We start from the raw sequence: 11148 nt of genomic DNA, 5'->3' as shown, positions 1-11148 counted from the left end.
ATAGAAGTACTATATAAAGTATAGTAGATTTATTATAATATTACTACTACTATATTATTAGAATTAGTAAATAGAAAAAGTAATTAGCTAAAACTTTAAATAATATTTTTACTTTCTAAGTTAACTATATACCTACTTACCTGCGTATTTATAAATGTAAGTATAGTAAAGCGCTATAAGCGCGTAATATATATATATCTATAGTAATAGAGCTATAGTAGATATAGATTACTATATATAAGATAGTAGTACTCTTAAGCTTAATAGAGAGATAATTTTATAGTAAGAAGATATTAAAACTATTAAAAAGTGTAAAAAGACTCTAAGCTAGTCTTTTTTTAGACTACTTAAAAGGTTTTAATATTAGACTAAGATATATTACTATTAGTAATAGAGTTATTACTAGCTTATATTATAAACTAACTCTATATGTATATACTTAACTTTTATTCTACTATAACTAAGAATAACTAAGAATTATATAATATATTGTACTAAGTATACTAAACTTACAATTTTTTTATTTTTTATTTTTTAGAGTCTTAAGCTTTTACTTGTTAGAGTATATTACTATTCTATTATAAATTCTATATTTTAAGTAATAATAAGTACTTTACTCTATACTAATAACCTAGAATAAAGTAATTAAAAAAAATCTAGTTTTTTAGTGTATAGAAGATAGTGTAATTTAAACTTATACTCTTAGAACCTACTAAACTTACTATATTTATTCTTGATTAACTTTAGTTTTATCTCTATTCTTAGCTAGTAATATAGATAGAATAACTACTACTAAATAAATCTTACGCAAGAGAACTATAGTATTTTTATATAGTATTAAGTTAAGTATTAGTACTTAGTAAAAGTAAATATACTATTTAGATACTATCTCTAGTATTCTATTTCTATTCTTTTTTAAACTTTAAACTCTAGTAGAAGTTTTGTATTACTAGTATATAGCCTACTCTAGGTATAAAAATAGTAAAAGCTTTCTAGTTTTAAGCCTTACTATATATATTAAATTTTTTTTCTAATTAGCTTACTAATTTAAAACACTTCTACTTATCTTTTAGAAAAGGTTATATAACTTACTAGTAAGCTTGTTAGAAATTAAAATAGAGACATAAATAAATAAAAGCTTTACTCTAATTAGATAACTTTCTATAATTATAAAAGTATTAAAAAAACTGTTATAGATATTTTTTAAAAACTCTTTATAACGTTAAAATAAGAAATATAATATAATATAAAGTGTAATATTATATCTACTATTTAATTTATATTATTTATTTTTATATTTCTATAATAGCTTTTTAATAGCCTTTTGAATAAACTCTCTTTAAGTAGAAGTAACGTAGCTTAAAAAGCGCTGTAATAGTAATATAGTTATATAAACATAATAAATATAGTAGTAATAAAGTAACTTAGTAACTTCTAAGTAAAGTAATAAAGTAATATTTCTTATAAAAGATTTAATATATTTTAAGATTTCTAAAAGTAACTTAAAAAATAAAAGAAGAGTAATCTTACTAAAAGAAACTCTAGTGTAAATATTCTTACTATAAATATAAAGAAATATATTTTCTAACTAGCTATAAGCTAATAGGCGCGTAGAACTATATATTTATTCTCTTAGAAAGTAGTAAAAGCTTTTTTTAAGAGTACCTTAGTGTTAAAATAGCTTTATAGCTAGCTTAACAAAAAAGCTTTAACTACTTTAAAAGAAGTAGTATTATAAATAAAAGTTTTAGTATACTCTAGACTAAATCTCTAAAAGTAAATTAAATCTTAAATTCTATAGTCTTTACTATACTAGTAATAGATATTACTTTTCTTAAACTAGCTTATAGGCTATAGATGTTTTTTTTTACTTAATTACTACTATTTTAGTAATAAAGTAGGTCTAAAAGCTGTTATGTATAAACCTTACTTTATTATTCTTCTTTTACTCTCTCTAGGCCTTAGAGATAGAGCCTACTACGTTATATCTTATAATATTATACTCTGTTATAGATTATAAATAAATAAACTTCTAAGCTATTAAAACTAAGCCTAAACTTAAACGCCTCTTACTACTTACTTATAGTTCTCTTTCTTATACTTTTATAATAAATAGTAATACTAGATTAACTTTTTATTACTACTAATACTACCTAAAGCCTATAATAACTTAGTAGTTACTACTATACTATATTTAGTCTATTAAGCGCTACTACTACTACCTTTATTATAGTTACTATTACTTAACAGCTTAGAAAGATTCTAGAATTAGTAGTAGTAGTAATATCTCTATAGTGCTTAGTAAAGAGCCTCTAGTTTTAATACGTTATACTAGTCTTAAAGATTTCTATACTTATCTATACTAGTTATATTTTATTATAAGCTTATTAAAAAAGCTAGCGCTATCTATACTACTAAAGTTATTATATTATTTACTACTCTATTATATTATATTATATATATATAGATTACTATTATTTATTATAGATAAGTAATAAAGTTTAAGACTAGTTAGATTTATTTATTAAAGTCTTTATGTATAACTTTATTAATATAGGCTAGCTACTTATAAGAGAAATATATAGTAAACTTACTACTTAAAACTTTAGCTAAATTCTTAAAACGCTTATTCTACTTAAGAGTAATATATTATTTTTTTTTATTTTTTTTAGTACTAGCTAATATATAAATACTACTTAGTATAAAAGCGTCTATTATAAACATATTATTATTATAAAGCTAGTAGATAAGCTTACTCTTAATAAGCTTATTACTAAAGTACAGAGAATAAATATAAGCTTATACTTATAATACGTAGATACTTATATAAATACTTATAAGCTTCTTTAGGTACTACTCTATTTTATTATAAGTATACTAATATATAGCTATATTAGCCTTAACGCTAGTAGATATTAGTAATAACTTATAGTATAGGCGCTTATTTTCCATAATATAGTTAGTAGTAATAAAAAATATATTAAGAATCTTAGAGAGTTAATTATAAAGTTTATAAAATATTAAAAGAAAAGAGTATAAGTATAAGAAAAAGATAAACTATAGAGAATCTTTTTTTTTAAAAAGTTCTATTTATTAATAATACTATAGTTAAAAGTATAGTTCTACTTTAATAGAGGCGTACCTATATTATAAGTATATTTATATTAGGCTAGAACTTTACTTAACTAACTAAGTATAGCTACTAAGTAGATACCTTAGGCTAGGTATCTACCTTAGGCTAGGTATATACCTTAGGTATTAGTTCTTAGAACTTAGTTTTACTAGAGCTTTTAGCTCTCTTTTTAGCTAACGTATTACGTAGTATTATAACTTATTATAGACTAGCCTTAAAGTATAGCTATAATAAGTATTAGTAAAGATATTATATTTCTTAGAGAGAGAGCTTATAGTAAGCCTTACTCTATATACTATACTAAGGCTTAGATAAAGCCTAAGCCTATTATATAATTCTAGTATTAAGCTTCTAGCTACTACTCTTCTAACCTAGATCTACTTCTCTATATACTAGCCTATATACTTTACTACTATTAAGGCTTATAGAACGTATAAGATTAGTACTATTTATTTTTATTTTCTTTTTCTTGCGTAAAGCTATAGAACTTAGAACTTTATAGCTTACTCTTAATAGCTAAAAGATATTAAAAGATATATATACTACTACCTACTATAATTAAAGGTGTTCAAGAAATATACTTATATTGTCATTATATACTATATTACTTAACTACGTTATGCGTGTGTTTAAGTATAAGTACTTTATTAATGTAATTCTTCTTTTACTATATAATTTATAGAACAAAGTAATTTAATTAGTAACTCTTTTAGTATTATTACTACTAAGAATAGCTTTTTCTAGAAATATTATTAAGCTAGTAGTAGTAATAATAATACTATTTAGAGACTTACTATATTTCTTACGTCTACTTTTTTTTTATTTTAATCTATTCTTATAAGATTAATAAAGTAATCTTCTATTATAATATTACTAGCTCTAGATTATGCCTTAGTTTTAATATAACTTTATAATTTAGTTTTAAAGATTAATATTCTATTATTAAGGTTAGAGAGTAGTTATTATTATTTAATTTAAAATACGTAATTACTTAGCTTTAAAGTATATAGCTAGAGATTTTATTTTAACTTCTTTTATAGTATAATAATTATAAAATGCTTAATAATCTCTTTAGCTTTAGTAGTTATAAGCCTAGTTACTTAATTATAGAACTAATTCTTGCTATATATTAAACCTTACTAATAAAGACATTAATGAACTTTACTTTACTTAATTTATTTTTATATTTTATTATAAAAACGTTTACGTAATTACTTAATTACTATCTACTTTTTAGTTATTTTTTGCATCTTTACTTTAATTTTACACTTTAACTTTATAGATATAAGTAATTATTATATAGCTATTATAGCTATAAGTATACTTTTTAAGAAGTAATCTAACTAGTATACTTAGTTTATACTTTTAAAGTAATACTATAATAAGAAAAGTATCTAAACATAAATTAATTTTAATCTTTTGAATATTAAATTAATAAATACTTATAAGCTTAAGTTTCTTAATACTTGTATTTTAGAACTTGTAAAGCTAGTAAATCTTTTAGTAAAACTAATAAAGAAGTAATGTAATAATTATTTAAAAGCTAGATATAAGTATTAAGCTTTTTTATAATATTATAACTATAAGTATAAAAATAGCTTTACTTTTATAGCTTACTAGAACTAGAACTTTATATAGTAGCTAAAAAAGAGTAAAAGAATTAATAATATTAAGAACTAAACTATATATACTCTTATATTTAGGTACTTATAACTTACTACTATAAGTAATAATAAAAGAATAGTCTACTTTTTTCTTAAAGTTTTTTAATACTATACTTATACTTACTAACTAAACTATATAGTATAAAGTTTATATAAAGTATTAGACAAATTATAAAAAAGCTTAGTAAGCTTTTTTTAAGAAGTAGTTTACTAACTAGTTAATACTTTACTAAGAAGTAAGAATTTTTAAGCTCTTAAAAGTTAAAAAGCCTCTTTAAATTACTAACTTTCTTACTATAATAAAATTATTTAATTATAAGTAAGCTTACTAGTAGTAATATAATTAGTTATATACTATAGCTAAAAAGAAAAAAATATTAAGTCTTAGTAATCTTAGTAAAGTATTTAGCGTTATTTTCTGATAAATATTAATTATACTTAAAAAAGTAAAACTAGTATAAATTTTAATATTATTAGAAGTAAATTTTTTAGTTCTACTAAGTTATATAGAAACTAGTAAAGCTAACTACTTAAATTCTACTTTTATAAACTTAATATAAATTATAAGTAAAAGATAATTTTATACTTCTAATTTTAGACTATAACTACTAAATCTAAGCTACTAAGTAGTATATCTACTTAGCTCTTTCTTTGAAATAAATTAAAATTTAAAAGCGCTACTAGAAAAAAAAGAGAGTAGCTTATATAGAAAAGATAAGTTATAAAGCTAAAAAGTAAGTACTTTAGCTACTAAGTATTTTAGTAATATAGGTTTTATAATTATTTACTCTAAAAAGCTAATTACTAAGTTTAAGTCTTCTATTCTTAGTATAAACTTTAAGCTTAATAAACTTTTAGCTAGTAGAATTCTTAATAGTAAAGCTATAGTGTACTTACTTAATAATAAATCTTTAATTAAGCTTAATTTTTTTATAGAAACTTATAAAAAAATTCTAAAAGCTAGTAGTTAAATTCTTTTAGTAATTAGTACTAGTAATTATATATTTTATTTTATTTAAGGTGCTTTAAAAAACCTAAAAAAAACGTATTGTATACTTAATAGTATTAAGATTATTCTTAGATTCTATACTATTATTCTACTAAGAAAGCTTTTTAAAAATAGTAGTATATAGTATATAAGCTATAATTATATAACAAGAATAAGTATAATAAGATTATTCATTACTCTTCTAATATTAAGCACATATTTAGCCTCTTATTTATTATATGTAATATTTTTTTTTAAGATTCTATTATAATAAATACTATTACTTACTTATAAGTTTTATAGTTCTATGCTAGTATTACTAACTTTTTAGTTTAAACATTAAGCTAGTTGTGTAAGTAATATCTTAAAGCTTTCTATAAAGCTACTTAAAAGATAGAAATTACTAGTATCTATTATAGTAAATATAATAATTACGCTACAACCTGCATAAATTAAGTAATGTTTTATTAGCTTTATAGCTTATTTTTATAATCTTTCTTTTTAATATTATAAAATTTATTTAGCTTCTTAATAAGCTATATACTTAATAAATAAGCTTTAATTGGAAAGAAAAACAATTTAAGTAAGCTATATAATTATAACTTAAAAATAAGTTACTAAAGTTTATAATAAAAATTCTAAACAGCTTTATAGTAGTAGTTAAGTACTACTATTAAGAAACAATTGACAGCATTTCTTAAGATAATAATAATATAATACTATATCAAAGAGAGTACTTAAAATAAAGGAAATAAGCTAAAAAGAAAAAAATAATAATTATAATACCTCTACTATATACTTATAAGCTAAATAGCTTAGTAAAAAGAGTTAGCTAAAATCTAATAACTAAGTTAATTCAAATATATATAAGCGCTAATCTTATAATTAAGCTTTTCTTAGTAGAACAATATCTATAAACGTTACTACTATATTCTTATAGTTATCTTTGTATATCTATACTTAGAGATATAAGGTATTAAAAGTTATATTAGTATTAGTAATGCTAACTTTGTAGAAAACTAAGCTTATTAGTAGTACTAAGTAACTATTACCTACGCTAAGTACTAAAGAGTTAGAAGTACTTACCTAAGTAGTAGGTATAAAAAGAAAAGCGTTTAATATCTTTAAGGTAATATTAGTATTAGTATTAAGTTTAATAGTTATACCTAAGTATTTAGCTAGGTATTTAGCTTAGTATTTAGCTAGAGATTTAGTTTTTTTAAAGATATAAGAAGTTCTTTAAGATAGAAAGTTATTAGATAAAATAAAAATGTAAATAAAGTCTTCTCTATATACAAAGTTTATATAACTCTCTTTAGGCTACTATTCTTTATACTATAGTTTACCTATGCAAATATTATTTATATTTTATAGTAGTATAGTACTATAATTTAATATTACTCTAGACCTAGAGTTTACCTACGCTACTTAGATTTCTATCTATCTACTTCTATAGCTAAGAGAAAGACTTCTACTCTTTCTACTAAGATCTCTACTAAGAGCTCTTTCTTAGAAAGCTTCTACGTTAACCTTTAAGAATATTTTAATATTTCTATAGCTCTATAGATTCCTTATTACTACCTCTAAGTCTACTCTTAAGCCTACTTCTAAGTCTACTAGAGAAGCTTCTATAGTATTACTATTACTCTCTATAGGTATATTATTACTATTTATATCTATAGTAAATATTATAAAGAAAGTTTTATTAATTATTATAGCTATATATAGTAAGTATAATATATCTAGAAAATATACCTATATTAAGATTACTATATAGAGTTACTAACTACGTTTTGTAACTCTGCTCTATACTAATACTTTACTATAATATAATTTAGCTTTAGCTAGTAATTATAAATAAAGTATCTTAACTTAATAAATTAAGTTTATAGTAGCTTTATAGTTACTAATTCTTTAATTAAGTATTATAAAAATAGTTCTAGAAGCACTTTTAGTATTTTTAGCTACCTAAGATTAAGTACTAAACTACTAATTTCAACTAAGATTTAAGTAAAATCTAAACTTATAGCTATTATATATATCTACGTAATAGTAATTTTATAGCTAAAAAGTACTGTAAAAACTTTAAAGTTAAGCTTTCTAGCTATATTAAGTATTATTAGCTATTAAGCTTTTAATATATATTATCTATTAGTACTAGTAAGTAATTAAGTAATTATAAACTACAATATTATTTTAAATAAGTAAAGATATTATTTTAATAAGTATTAAAGAAAGCTAACTAAAGATTAAGTAATTTAGTATATTAAAATATATAATAAACGTAAGCTTATTAAATTCTAAACAGAAATCTTGTATTTTATCTATTAATTAAATAGTAAGTATAGTAAAGTAATTAACTACCAAGTAAGATTACTAAAGTAATATAAGCTATAATTAATATAATAAAGTTAGTTTACTTATATATTATAATTTGAGCTTTAATAATTTAATATAGATAGAATATTAAGCTAGTATATTATTAAAAATCTTTAATAATTAGTAGCTTTTTACTAAGCTTACTACTTAAGAACTTATACCTAAGCTAAAAGTTTTAAAAATAGATAATTAAAGTAATTAAAAAGTTTTTAATAGTTAAAAAATAGTATATATACTTAAAAAAGCTAACTTATTAAAGAGTAAATTCAAAGGGCTATTTTTATCTAAATTAAATAATTTAACTTTATTTATAACATTTACTATATAGACTTTAGTTCTATAAAATAAAAGATAAGAAATCGACTTAACTAGAGTAAGCGCTAAGAAAAAAGAAAGAAAAAACTTACTAAATTAGCAGCTTTCTCTTAGATATAACTTTAATATTAGCTAATAGCTAAGTTCTTTAAAAGTTGCTATAGTAAAGAAGTTATAAGTTTAAAGCTTAAGTATACTTTTTCTATATATATCTATTAAATATTTAAATACTTTAAAAGTAAAATTTAATAGCCTACTTAGGTTAGTAATTAGCTAAAGAGTAATAGCGTAGGTTATATAGATATAGTAATTATAAGCTTAGTTTCTAAGTACGCTAAAATTAACCTTTATAAACTTTATTTTCCTAGTTTTTAAAAAAACTAAAATAATTAAGCTATCTATAAAACTATAAATTCTATTATTATAGCTACTACGCTTAGTAAGTATAAGCTAAAAGCTACTTACTAAATCTATTATAATCTTTAGTAGCTGCTTAGAGTATAGAAATAACTAATCTTAAATTTAAGATATACGCTGTTTAAAAATACTTTTAAATAAGAGATTAAACAGCTAAGTAATAAAAAGACTAAAATAGATATCTATAAGTTCTAAGCTTATATTTAAAGAAAAAGTTATTTAAGTAAGATAGTATATATCTATAATATATTAAGCTATAAGGTATCTCCTATTAGTAGTAATTACCTCTATCTACCTTCTACTATTCTAATAAAAGCTGTTGTTTAGCTTTATTTTTATAGCTATATAGTATAGGTTATTTATCTTAGAGTTTTTTAAAAGACTTAGAAAGTTAAATAAACTACGCTTATAGCTAGTAAGGTTTACTAGAGTAGTACGTTTTATTACGCCTTTAAGTAGTAATATCTTAGTATATATAAGAACTAGAGCTTTAATAGTAAGTATAGAAAAGAAGTTTAGTATAGAAAGCTTTTTATATTTAGTAAAGATCTTAGTAAATCTTTTTAAAGTGTACAAAAGTTAAACAAAATATAGAATAAAGAGAAGTATTTATTATATATAAAGTTTAATGTAATTTCTTCTAGGCTACTATTCTTTAAACTATAAAATTAACCTTAATAATAGTATTATAACTATAGTTATTTTCTTAGCTCTTTAGCTAATAGAAAAGCTTCTATTTAATACTATACTACTTTCTAACTTTTAGTTTTTCTACTAATAAAAGCTACTTATTATTACTATTAGTATCTACTTAGCTTTTAAAGCTGATTTAGATATATATTTTTAGAATTTAAATATTTCTATAGCTCTATAGCTTTATAGCGTATTTATTACTACTTTTCAGTTTCTTAAAAAAGCGTGTTTTATAATTACTTTTTATAAGTATATTATAATTATTTTTAAAGTACTATTTTTATAGTAAATATTATAAGAAGAGTTAAATTAATTATTATAGCTCTTTATAGTAAGTATAAAGTATTTAAAAATTATACCTATGTTAAGATTACTATATAGAGTTACTAACTATGTTTTATTACTTTACTTAATATTAACACCTTAGCTTAATAAGTTATAAGCTTGAAATTAGCTACTTTTATTAAAATAAATATAAACTTATAAGTATAATTCAAATAGCTATCTTCTTAAATGTAAAGCTAAAAATATAGTTTATAGTAATTTTTAAAAAAGAAACTTAATTAATCTTACTTATATAGTAATACTTACTCTAAAGTTTTCTTATACTATAGTAGTACTTACTTCTTAAAGTTATATAGTAAATTTATTATTTTAAAATAGAGAAGTATTTTTCTATATAAAAATTATAGTAGAATATTAAGCAGTTTATTATATACTAAATAGCTTCTAAATAATAAAACTATATATATAGCTTAACTATACGCTTAATAAATTTTAGAACTCTTAATTATAATAGTATAAGAAGTTGTTTAAAATACTGAGAGCTATTCGTATAATAGCTTTTTAAGAAAACCTATTTCTCTCTTTTATTAGAAAGTATAAAATTTGTATTCTTTTCTACGTTTAAAATATTTTATTACCTTGTTATAAGAATATAAAGTAATAAGTAATAGCTTTATAAGCTAAGATTTCTAGTAAGTATAAAATCTAGAATTAGAGAAATATAAAGTAGGTTTTTGGTACTTGTATAATTTAAAACGAATATTAAAAGATATATATTTTTATAATTTATATATATAGAAATAAAATACTAAAAAAGATTAAGCTTAAAGATAGATTTTTTAATCTAATACCTCTACTATAAAAGAAGCGAATTAAAATATTCAAAAAGTAATTCAACTTAAAATTAAAAAATACTAAAAAATAGTTAGCTTTATACTTTATATAGTAACTATACTCTAATAAAAAATAATAAATACTACTTTAAAGCTTTTATACTCTTTTATAACCTTCAGTTATAAGTATAACAAAGCTATAAAGTAAGTAATTATTTATCTTTACTATACTTATAATAATATAGTCTAGTATAGTAACTATAATAGGCATTATTTAATAATTACTAAGAATATATTTATTACTAATAATGTAAAAACTTACTAATTATTTTTTAAATATATTACTATCTTTTAAAAGTGTAATTTTATAAAAAGCTATAAAGTAAAGTATAGTTAGTATCTTTACTATAGAAGTAAAGCTACTTATTATTAAATATACTA

The sequence above is a fragment of the Alternaria ventricosa genome (assembly GCF_023758065.1).
Source record: "Alternaria ventricosa strain BMP 2768 chromosome Unknown scaffold_8, whole genome shotgun sequence".
Taxonomy (NCBI): domain Eukaryota; kingdom Fungi; phylum Ascomycota; class Dothideomycetes; order Pleosporales; family Pleosporaceae; genus Alternaria; species Alternaria ventricosa.
Note: the sequence above shows the minus strand (reverse complement) of the source record.